The 11746-nt window shown below is 31.3% G+C and overlaps 1 pseudogene; it reads right to left on the bottom strand.

Annotated features, from left to right (window-relative positions):
• LOC109353058 lies at positions 6654 to 10256 on the bottom strand (annotated as a pseudogene).

Genomic DNA, 11746 nt, shown 5'->3' with positions numbered 1-11746 from the left:
ATAATTCTGCAAATTTATGTTCATAATGAGAATTGCTTAAAATTTGGAAATCATAAGTAAATTAAAAAAGTATGCATTAAATAAAAATGAAGACATTATTCTTCTTCATATATATGAATGCTAAAAATTGAGAAAAAAATAACAAGGACATTATATTATATTGTTGACAACTCAAACAATACAAATTTTTAAGCAAACAATTAAATAAGGTAATGAGGTTTAACTAAAATTTCTAAGAGCACAAATATTGAGCCAAGATGAGTGTATTAAACAACATATATATTAAAAATCATCCAATAAAGAAAATAAAATACAAAACTCATAAGTGAGTGAATAACTAATGATGAAGCCAAAAATGAAGGTATCAATAACTAACCATGATTTTTCCTTATTTTAGATAATGATATACTCTAGGTGTTTCTGAGAAAATTAATTTGCAGAGATGTTTCAGTGGAGAACCAAACTATAAATAAAGAGAGAAAATGATAACAATGAGATAAGATGAGGAGATAAATATATTATTAACAAAAATAAATAGACAAATAAATGTAATATTGTGAGTAAATGTATGTATGATATAATGGAGATTGGGTACATACCATATGTTTTGAAGGTATGATCTTCCTTGAGGAAAATAACTTTGCTTATCAGACGCTAAAGTAGAAAATTGATGAAAGAATATATCTACAAAATACTGAAATTAGTGAGAACACGTCTGTAAAATAAGAAAATCAATGAAAAATTATACAAAAAATCAATGATAAAATAAGAGCAGATCTATAAAATAAACCAAAAAAATCAATGAAAATGTACTAACATCAAATCTACAAAATAAAAAAAAAAAAGCATTTTAAAGAGGATGATTGAAAGAGAAAGAAAAATGATGATAATGAAGAGACATAATGAAATGAATCTGGAGAAAAAGAAGATTGTTGAGAGAAAAAAATGTTGGAAGAGAGAGAGTCATAGACCTCAATAACAATTCAAATAGAATTTAAGATGTAGCCATAAAAATGCAATAACTATTTATTAAATGCAATAATTGTCAAGAAATGACAAATATAATGTGAGAAGCCACACATGATTACCTACACTTCTCATAAATATTTTAATTAGAATACAAAAATTATGTCATATATTTTAATTTAGCATATATGTAGTTTAAATCTACAATATAATGCAAAAACAAATAGAATTTAAGATGTAGCCATAAATGCAATAACTATTTATTAAATGCAATAATTGTCAAGAAAGGACAAATATAATGTGAGAAGCCACACATGATTACCTACACTTCTCATAAATATTTTAATTAGAATACAAAAATTATGTCATATATTTTAATTTAGCATATATGTAGTTTAAATCTACCATATAATTCAAAAACAATATTCATATTGAATAATTTGTTTACTTTCATTTTAATTTAAATGGAAAATATAATTAATTCAATTTAAGGCACTCCTTCACGAAACAGCACGTGTTTGGACATTGCTCACTATAAAATGTTTAAATCTACCATATAATTCAAAAACAATATTCATATTGAATAATTTGTTTACTTTCATTTTAATTTAAATGGAAAATATAATTAATTCAATTTAAGGCACTCCTTCACGAAACAGCACGTGTTTGGACATTGCTCACTATAAAATGCACTATTGAATCTATGAGAATTAATGTGTTTGCTTTATTGAGTATTGTTAAATCTCATTGTTATAAAATTAATCACGCTCAATGAAGCAGACATTCTTGATTGTAGAGATTCAACAATATTTACTTCACTGAGCGTTGTTGAATGTCATTCTATTGACCTCCACTATTGAATCTATGAGAATTAATGTGTTTGCTTTATTGAGTATTGTTAAATCTCATTGTTATAAAATTAATCACGCTCAATGAAGCAGACATTCTTGATTGTAGAGATTCAACAATATTTACTTCACTGAAGCGTTGTTGAATGTCATTCTATTGACCTCTGCCTATCATTCAACAATGCCTAGCAAATTGATGTTGTTGAATGTCATTCTATTGACCTCTGCCTATCATTCAACAATGCCTAGCAAATTGATGTTGTTGAATGTGCATTGTTAAAAGATAATTCTAACATAGTGACGTTTTATGGTATTGTTAAAACTTGTGAACGTAGACTACTAACAACGATGTCCTCAAGAAAAAACAACTCTACTCACCGTATGAGACACCAATATTCTGGTATGGGAAACACTCTAAAATTACACTCATAAATATGGCTAATATCCCTCTATATGAGGATGGGGATCACCTGTCCCAAAATCAGTGTGTCCCCATGTCCCAAGCCAATAAAATTTCTCCAAGTAATGCACATATGTTATTTTATGTTTTTTTTTTAATTTCTTTTTAATAAAATGTCACTTTTCTATTGGACCGGGACAGAAAAATGAAACAGGAATGGGGAGATGTGATCTTTGTCCTATATATGGTAACTACCACTCTAAAGTGCTACAAAAGGAAAGAGAATAGATGAGGGTGTTAAAAATGCTTCTACAAAGAATTGGAGGGAGAAAGAAGTGGAGAAATTGAGTCTCAACTGGTGTGCCCATTTTGAAGTGAGGAAACATATATTTATAAGTTGAAAACCCACAATGATAGAAAAATCAACAACCCAAAAGCTAACTTATCTTAAAAATTAACTACGAGATTAAGATACTACAGACCAAATCAAAGATGTCATGTGGTGTGTGCTCTTCCTCATCATAAAACTCTAATACCTTTTGAGTTACATCTATTACTTATAAACACTCTTTATTTAAATTTCCACTTTAATTATGAAATTTTTTTATTTTTAATTCAATGGTAAATATTACTTTAATTTCCATGCATATATTGTAATTAGATTGAAACTACCGATTTTATAATTACCATATTGTACAGGTCGATTTGATCGTAAAATGGGAGAACCAAAACCCTAACTAGTACTATACATCTATTCGACTATTCATGCATTAGAACTATTAAAAACCACTAAACTCTAATAAAAACTTTTGAAACAGACAGTTTTTGGCTAAACTGGGTAAGTCAACGTGTGCTTTAAAAATAAAAAATAGAATTTGAAGAAACCAAGAGTCCTTAAGGTCGCCGATGGTTCAATTCCTGTGAGAAATACTTATTGGAAGGGTAAACACGAATCTCAAATAAGATTAGTTCCTTATCCAAAAAGTTGAAGGAATAACCTTGGTAGTTCAAAAAAAACTTCTACCATGAATGAGAGAAAGAAGAAAGAATATAAAATCAAAACAACAAAAAGCCATACTTGTATTCATTATCGATCCGAAACTCTTGTGCATCTTCCAATTTGTCGCCGTTGATCTTAGTGGTGAACAAATGCCCTTTATTTATGTTTTCATATTTTTAAGAGTGATAAGTGCATATGGTTGGTTCTTTAAATTTCAATTTTACTATGAATTAGGAATTAATAAATTTGAATATTTGTCGTTCGAAATTTGGAATAGGTATACTTACAGAGAAATATATTTTTTGTCAAGTTTTACTGGTTTGAGGAACATACAAATTAAGAAGTAAACCTAAGTTGATTAATGGGGAACTATTTGAATACTCTGATCGATTTAATTATTCATACAATATTGATAATATTGGAAAGTACAAGTTTTAACCTATGGGTTAGGATAAAAGTATTTGGGGTACCATAGTTATGAAAATGGACTATACCAACTAGTACAACTATAAAAATGGTATTTGTTCTTGGATATATTCGGGCTGATTTCGATCAGCCCCAAGCATCTAGTTTATCACTTGCATCTCATGCTCGCCCCCTCTGATGGCCCCACTCCTGATAGGTACCATTAATGCTTCTGACGTGACATTAATATTTCTGGCCCATTATTTAACACACCTCTGACCTTGCCATCAATGAGTCGTTGACTCGCCTTTAATAACAACTAACATTCCACCTGTCACGCCGCCTGCATATTTCGTATGCCTTTGACAACTTGACAAGAGCAGACCTGCAAGACAGGCAAGGACGGCCCAACGTACCCCATCGTACCTGTTATGTGCTGGCCAATCGCCAAACGCCACATCAGCAATTCTCAAACTCTATAAATAGAGGAGACCATACAGAGAGTATATTCAACTTTCATTTCCTCATTTATTTCTACATTTATTGCTATTTTCTCTAACTTCTCTCTTATTTACTCCGTTTCTCTCTCTAAAACACTCTATTGACTTGATCGTCGGAGAACCTTTTCAAGTACCTCCCCGGCGGATCTAGACAATACTCTGATCAAGACTCTTGACCTCGTCCATTCTATCGGGCATCATTTACTGACCATTCTCTTAGAACACAAGAGAACATTGGTGCCGTCTCTGGCTTACCTACAACATGGTGACCACCCATAATCAAGCTCAACCACATAGCCCAGCAGAACCACTCAACACAAACATTCCCCTAAACCACGACACCCCTTCCATTGACCCTCTAGCACTAGTACAACCATCTCAACATGCCATACCCGAAGTCCAACAAGACAACTCATCGCGTTCGTCTAGAATCACTCAAGGATGATCCAATAGTGGCTCAACAAACGAGGAAGAAGAACCGAAATGAACAGGCGCGTCGGTTAGACACTTGAGGTCACTAGATGGGATGCCACCAACCCTCCACGTGTCAGCTAAGAACAGATAGCAATCATGACCTACCCCTACGCCTATATGTTACCTGACTATTTCAGATCGAAATACCTTGAGTCTACTAGCCCGGTCCACTCTCGACCAACCTGATAGACTAGGGGCAACTATTCTGCCCTGAATATATCCAGGTTGATTTCGGTCTGCCCCGAGCATCTAGTTCATCACTCGCATCCCATGCTCGCCGCCTCCGATGGGCCCACTCCTTATAGGTACCATTAATGCTTCTGAGACGACATTAATGCTTCTGACTCACCATTTAATGTACCTCTGACCCCGTCATCAATGCGCCGCAGACTCGCCTTTAATACCAACTGACATTCCACTTGCCATGCCGCCTGCATATTCTGCCTGCCCCCGAAAACTCGACAAGAGTAGACCTGTAGGATAAGCAAGGACGACCCAACGTACCCCCATCGTACCCATTATGTGTTGGCCAATCGCCATACACCACATCAACAATTCTCAAACTCTATAAATAGAGGAGACCATACAGGGAGTACATTCAATTTTGATTCCCTCATTTATTGCTACACTTATTGCTATTTGATCTAACTTCTCTCTTATTTACTTCATTTCTCTCTAAAACACTCTATTGACTTGATCATCAGAGAACATTTTCAGGTACCTCTCCTGGAAGATTGAGACGATACTCTGATCAAGACTCCCGACCTCCTCCATTCTACCGAACATCATTTGCCGACCATTCCCTTACAACACAAGAGAATAATATTCATACTAGTACTTTATACTAAGAATGCAAATCGAAACAAAGAAAAATGATTACATAAGACAAATTTCACTTGTACGGTAGCGATCATATCAATTAGTTTTTATTTAAAATTATAAATATTTTTGAAAATGACTTAAATATTACTAAAATTTTGTTGTAATGGACTAAATGCACCACTATTATCATTATTTATACTTCTAAAATATAATCTACTACCAAACATGTTTTATAATATTAATAGTAAACAAAATATTTATTATTTTCAATATTATTGTTAGTATAATATATATGTATTTCTAATTTTATCAGCATGCAATTTAATTGGTAAAGCATTGGTTGAACTACTATATTATTGTATTAGTATCTTGATCAATTTGATGACCTATATGATATTAATAACAGTATGATGTACTATGCAAATGACAAAACAATTTAATAGGAATATTGTAAAATTCTCAACAAATAATAACAAATAAATGTTTTACAACTAAACAATTTCAATTACATTTGTATATTAATTTATTTTACCTTTTCAAAACACCTTGTATATATTTTTCAAATTGTACTTGTTCAATCATAATTGATTATATTATTCAATTTGGTTAATCAATATATTAAATGTCGACCAATTTGGCCATTCTCATAACAAGATTTTTACCTTTCCATATTTGTTTTGTTAATGTAGATTTCTAATAAGATTGCCTCCAATGGGTGAACAATTGAAATATGAGAGTTGGAGAGAACTGTTATTTCTAAGAGTTGATACAAGATTCCTAATCTCCTAGAAGCTCTTATCATAGCTATATTTTGTCCCATGTTAAGAGAATTTTAAATCCAATTACATACACTTTAGCAAAGGTGTAATTTATGAACAAGGACCTGTACGAAAAGTTTTTGTCTCCATGTACCAAACCAATTATATTCCAACAAATAACATATAAAAGTTATTTTATATTTTTATAATTATTCTTTTTAATTACATAACAATTTTTAATTGGATTGAGACAGCACTAAAGGATATACATATGGATATTTATACGAGGATATGTGCTAGATAAAGGATATACATATGGATGTTGTACACTTGTTGAACTTGCTGTCTCAATGAATAACGAAACATATATATTTCCCATTTGCCATTTTATTTTGTGACACTTACTTTAGAAGATTTTCCCAAGTATAAGAAGTTTAGTTCAATTTTTATATCTCTATATTATTATTCAGTAACTTCAGTTCCTATGGATACTATAACTGTACAATTTACATATATTTGAAAGCAGATATACTAAAATAGCATACCTAAGACTAACAAACATTGCAACTCTTCATACAGTATCCTTTGATTTCTCCTTTACCAACCATGTAAAGTGAGTTCTTCTCACATTCAAAACACTTCCTTTAATACATTATCGACATGAATCCACCTAGTTGCAGACCATTTCTCGCCCTCGATGACCGGGCAACTTCGATGTAAGCTCCTAGTATCTGTAGTTGCATTTGGATGAAGACTGAAGAACAACAAAGCATCACCCTTCTTAGGTTTTACTGTAAACATGAGATCCCATGATTATTAAATGATAGAAGCATGTAGGACAAAATTTATTAGCCAAAACATTTAAAATGTTAAAACAACATGGTAGCAAAGACAAAAGGTAATTGCTTCATCAATATAAGCACCAACTTTATCCTAAGTTTGGAGCAAAAGAACTTGGAATAAGTGGAGACATCATTCACTTTTCATTATTCATGTATATTACTTTTATTTAAGGGTCAATGATGGTTAAGACATAAATGTTATATCATTGGTGCTCAAATTATTTTCTAACAATCATTTATTTCCCTCCTATATTGATATTGAGCTAGAAAGGACCAAAATGAGATTGTCAGTAAATCTGTATGTTTTGTTTTGCTTAAACAAAAGTTCTCTTGAACATTAAATAAACAACAATCTCAATCCAATATGTCAAAAAATGTGTTAAAAGAATGTAAAATCACCTAGAAATATATACCTGCGTAACCTGTTTTAGCACATTGAGACCAAGTATTATCTTTTGGTTGGGACAACGATAACTGTAGAAGAAGCATATACATTATTCACCATTCCATTTTTTGGTTCACCGAAAAGAACCATGAGAGAATCATATTCACAAGAAACTTACCTCGGAATCGGGAAAAACCGTTTCGCCGCCTTTCTCAACATTCGATAAATATATCAACACAGTGGCCATCCTATGGCCACCATATTGTAGATTATACTTGTCACTGAAGTAATCAAAATGTGCTTCATACTGCTGACCACGCTCATAGCGTAATACTTGAATATTCTCACCATTATCTGATACGTAATTAAACTAAACTATTAATAGAAAATGATAAAAACTAAAATGAACAATAGAATGATATGTACTAGTACTTACCAATAGGAAGGAATGTCCATGTAGCAATTCTTGCTTCAATTTCAGCAATGATTTCATCCTTAAATATATGAATTCATATAAAGTTCAATAGTTTAGAACACAAATGTCAACAATGTATCTTTGTACATCACTAGATATTATAATTACATCAGCAACATGACGAGTTTTCACTTTCCAAATAATTTGAAAATAAACTTTTTTGCTATTGAAAAAGCTAAAACAATTTTTTTTGCTTATTACATACGATCAACCATATAAGATGTTGCAACAATATATAAAAAATCATTAAGGGTGATTATACCTGTGCCTTCCATAAAAACATCCCAGAACTTGTTCTCACTTTACTCACCATACTTTCACCTGATTCTTTTTCTACTACCATAGACTTCTTCAACTTATCCCTGGCCTAATAACACAAAAACTCAGTCATTCACTCATTTTGTATGACACACTATTCTATATAATAGAAGAAAAACAAAGGATGGGGATCTGCTGTCCCCAACCATGCATATCCCCAACCACGTTCTTGGTCAATCATAATGAAGCAAAACTGATAAAGTTATGAATATTTAATTTTTTTTAACTGACGTAACAATTTGGAACAGTGTTTGGGACAGCAGATCCTTTTCCAAAAACAAAATATCCTTAGATAAATCTAACCATATTGATTAGATGATCACATTCCTTCTCAGATAAAAATCCCTTATATAGAAAAGCCCTGGATGCCAAAATTATCAAACAATTAAAAAATAAGACAAGCAACACTTCATTATAATATTATAATTATATTGTAATATAATACAATGCTAAAAAAAAACATTGGTTCAAATTCCAATGGACATCACGTGATGTAACTGTAATTTTATGGTTATAGTGATTGTTGGAATTGCATTATACCAAATTGAGATGTAACAACTAACCAAAATGATGAGACTATATCATAATGTAATACAATTGCATCATATTGTGTTTAGATAATATCAAATTTAAAATTATTTTTTTAATTACAAAAACGATCACCCTAAAAGTGGAACCTGGATGTAACTTAAAACACTAATAACAAATTCACAAATTCATGCATGGAAGGAATCCCTTTCCCAATTTAGGTTTAGGAAATGAAAATATCAACTTAACTGTAAGTGTAATCTATTACTTTAGGACCAATAAAGTGTTTGTATAATAGTGTAAGACTTTATTAGATCTTTAAGATTGAGGGTTTAATTCCTATGAGTAATATTTATTAAAAGGGGTAATCATGAATCCCAAAATTACCCAAAAAGGTGAAATAATACTTTTGGTAGTACAAACAAAAATTACTTTTGTAAACATCATTAATTTTTGTGTGGGAATATTTTGGCATACAAGTGTTTTTTTTTGTTTTTTTGTTTCTCACATGTATTTTCGTACCGGAGGCAATTATGTCCAAGCCGAGAACATTCACATACATGTGGGGCTAACTCTCCGGCGGATATTTTTCTCATCCATAAGATTCGAGTCTAAGACCTTACTTAAAAAAAATCAAACATATTTCACTTGAACCAATACTCATAGGAGGGTTTCTTTGATACAATAAAGGAGTTATATTAACAATTGTATTCAAAACATTATTTGATACATTGAAAAACTAAGACTAATTAATACTTCACCATATATTAAAACATCATTATTTAAGACAGAAATAGTTTCATTTAAAAGGTGTAACATTATATTGTAGGGTAAAAATGCTTGGAAATTGTGAGAACCTGGGATGCCAAGATACTTGTGTGACAAGAGTGGGATCAAACATCACTTTAGAACCATGTCTGAAAATACATCCAAAATATTAGAAAACTTATTAATATTATTTTTTTATTCTAAAGTAATTGTCAAAGTAATATACAATTATCTATTAATTAAAATTTAAAAATAACATTTTTTTTCTTAATGTCTAAAGGTGCATAGATATAATTAAACAATTTCAAAAGGTGGAATATATAAAATTTATTAATAATGAGAATAATAATTTTAATTTCACAATAATAATAATATGTGTATGATGAAAACAATAGATGGATAAAATATGACATAACAAAATTAAGCAATAATTCCCTTAATACTATTATAGATCATGCACAACTATTATAATAGTCCTCTAAATTACTTCCTATGTTGAATTTGGTCTTATAATTTTTATAAACAACTTTTAAAACCAATATTTTACCTTACTACTCTTAATACTATTTTTCTAATAATATTAGCAGAGGAAACATAGAGAAGGGTGTGAGAGATTACATGGTGTTGTGATTATCAAGTAACACTGTTACTCGAATTGAGGAAACATAAATAATATGAGAGAGAAGACATAAGAAGAAGCAGAGAGACATTGTTAGAAAATGCCAATAACCCATTACCGAAAAACTAATGTGAATAGATTGATGTTTTTTTTCCTTTCAATTCTACAGTACAAATATACAAGAGAAGGGGTTTAAGTAATTTATTAACTTTGTTTGGTTGTTTCAGAAAGCTAAATGAAAACGAGACGCCCACAGCTTTTATAATTTTATTACATTCTGTGGGCACTTTTGAGTTGTCAAATCACCAATACTTACGAAAAAATAAAGTAAAAAGAGAGAAAATTGATAGATTGTTTGACTTGAGAGGGAGATTGACTTTTTAAGAGGAATTAACCAATTATCATTAAATAAAATATCTCTTTATTAATATATTATCTTCAGATAGAACGATTAATAAGAGGATACAATAGAATAATATATTATTTGACATGGTTAAATTAACTTTAAAATGTTTTATCTATAAATAAGGATGAAAAGATGTACTAGAAAACACTATAAACATATTTATACATGGCATTCATCACTCATTTCTAAAAGAGAAAAATGTGTATGAAGACGTATATAACATGTCATATTTAAAGACAAATATATTTTATGGTATTTGATACTATTATTTAAAATTAAATTTTATTAAAATTAAAATATTAATATATTGTAAGAATCATATTAGTTATCTCTACATGGTTCATTTTCACAGAAGTTTTTACACTCTCTAAAATGTTGTGTAACCCATCAACATTAAAGAGAATAATAGATGTGAGTCATCAATGCACTACTCTCTTCTTCACACACCCGAATTCTTCTCATTCTGCAATCAACTGGAAATTTTGCTACAACACTACCTGTTTTAGATGGCAAGAATTGGACAAGGTGGTGCATACAAATGAGAGCAATACTTGGATACCAAGATGTGGCAGAAATAGTAGAAGAAGGAATACCAGTTCTAGAGGAAGAAGCAACAGAAGCACAGAGGCTCACACACAAGCAAAACAAGAAAAGGGATTGCAAAGCAATTTGTCTCCTTCATCAAGCAGTGGACAATGCACATTTCGAATTGATTGCAGGATCTGCAACAGCTAAAGAAGCTTGGGATGTGCTAGAAAAGCACTATGCTGGTGTTGCACAGCTGAAGAAAATCCGTCTACAAACCATGAGAAGGCAATATGAACTCATGCTGATGGAGGAAGGAGAAAAAGTAGCAGAGTTCTTCACTAGGTTGATCACACACACAAACTCTATGAAGGCTTGTGGTGAAAAGATGACAGATGCAACCATAGTTGAGAAAATTCTCAGAACAGTGTCCCCTAAGTTTGATTATGTGGTGGTGGCCATTGAGGAATCTGGAAGGGTTGAAAATATGAAGATTGAAGAGCTTCAAGGGTCACTTGAAGCTCATGAACAAAGACTCAATGAGAGGATCACAGATAGATCCTCACACCAAGCTCTTCAAATGCAGACAGCAAAGAGAGGAGGTTTCTGTGCAAAGAATTCAAGTAGAATTCAAGGAAGATACTCTGATATGAAAGGAAGGAAGAGTTATCTCAACAATTCAGATCAACCAGAACAATCCAGTAGGA

This window comes from Lupinus angustifolius, chromosome LG07 (assembly GCF_001865875.1).
Source record: "Lupinus angustifolius cultivar Tanjil chromosome LG07, LupAngTanjil_v1.0, whole genome shotgun sequence".
Classification (NCBI taxonomy): domain Eukaryota; kingdom Viridiplantae; phylum Streptophyta; class Magnoliopsida; order Fabales; family Fabaceae; genus Lupinus; species Lupinus angustifolius.
The sequence above is the reverse complement of the archived record's forward strand: the minus strand, read 5'-3'. Positions and strand labels throughout refer to the sequence as shown.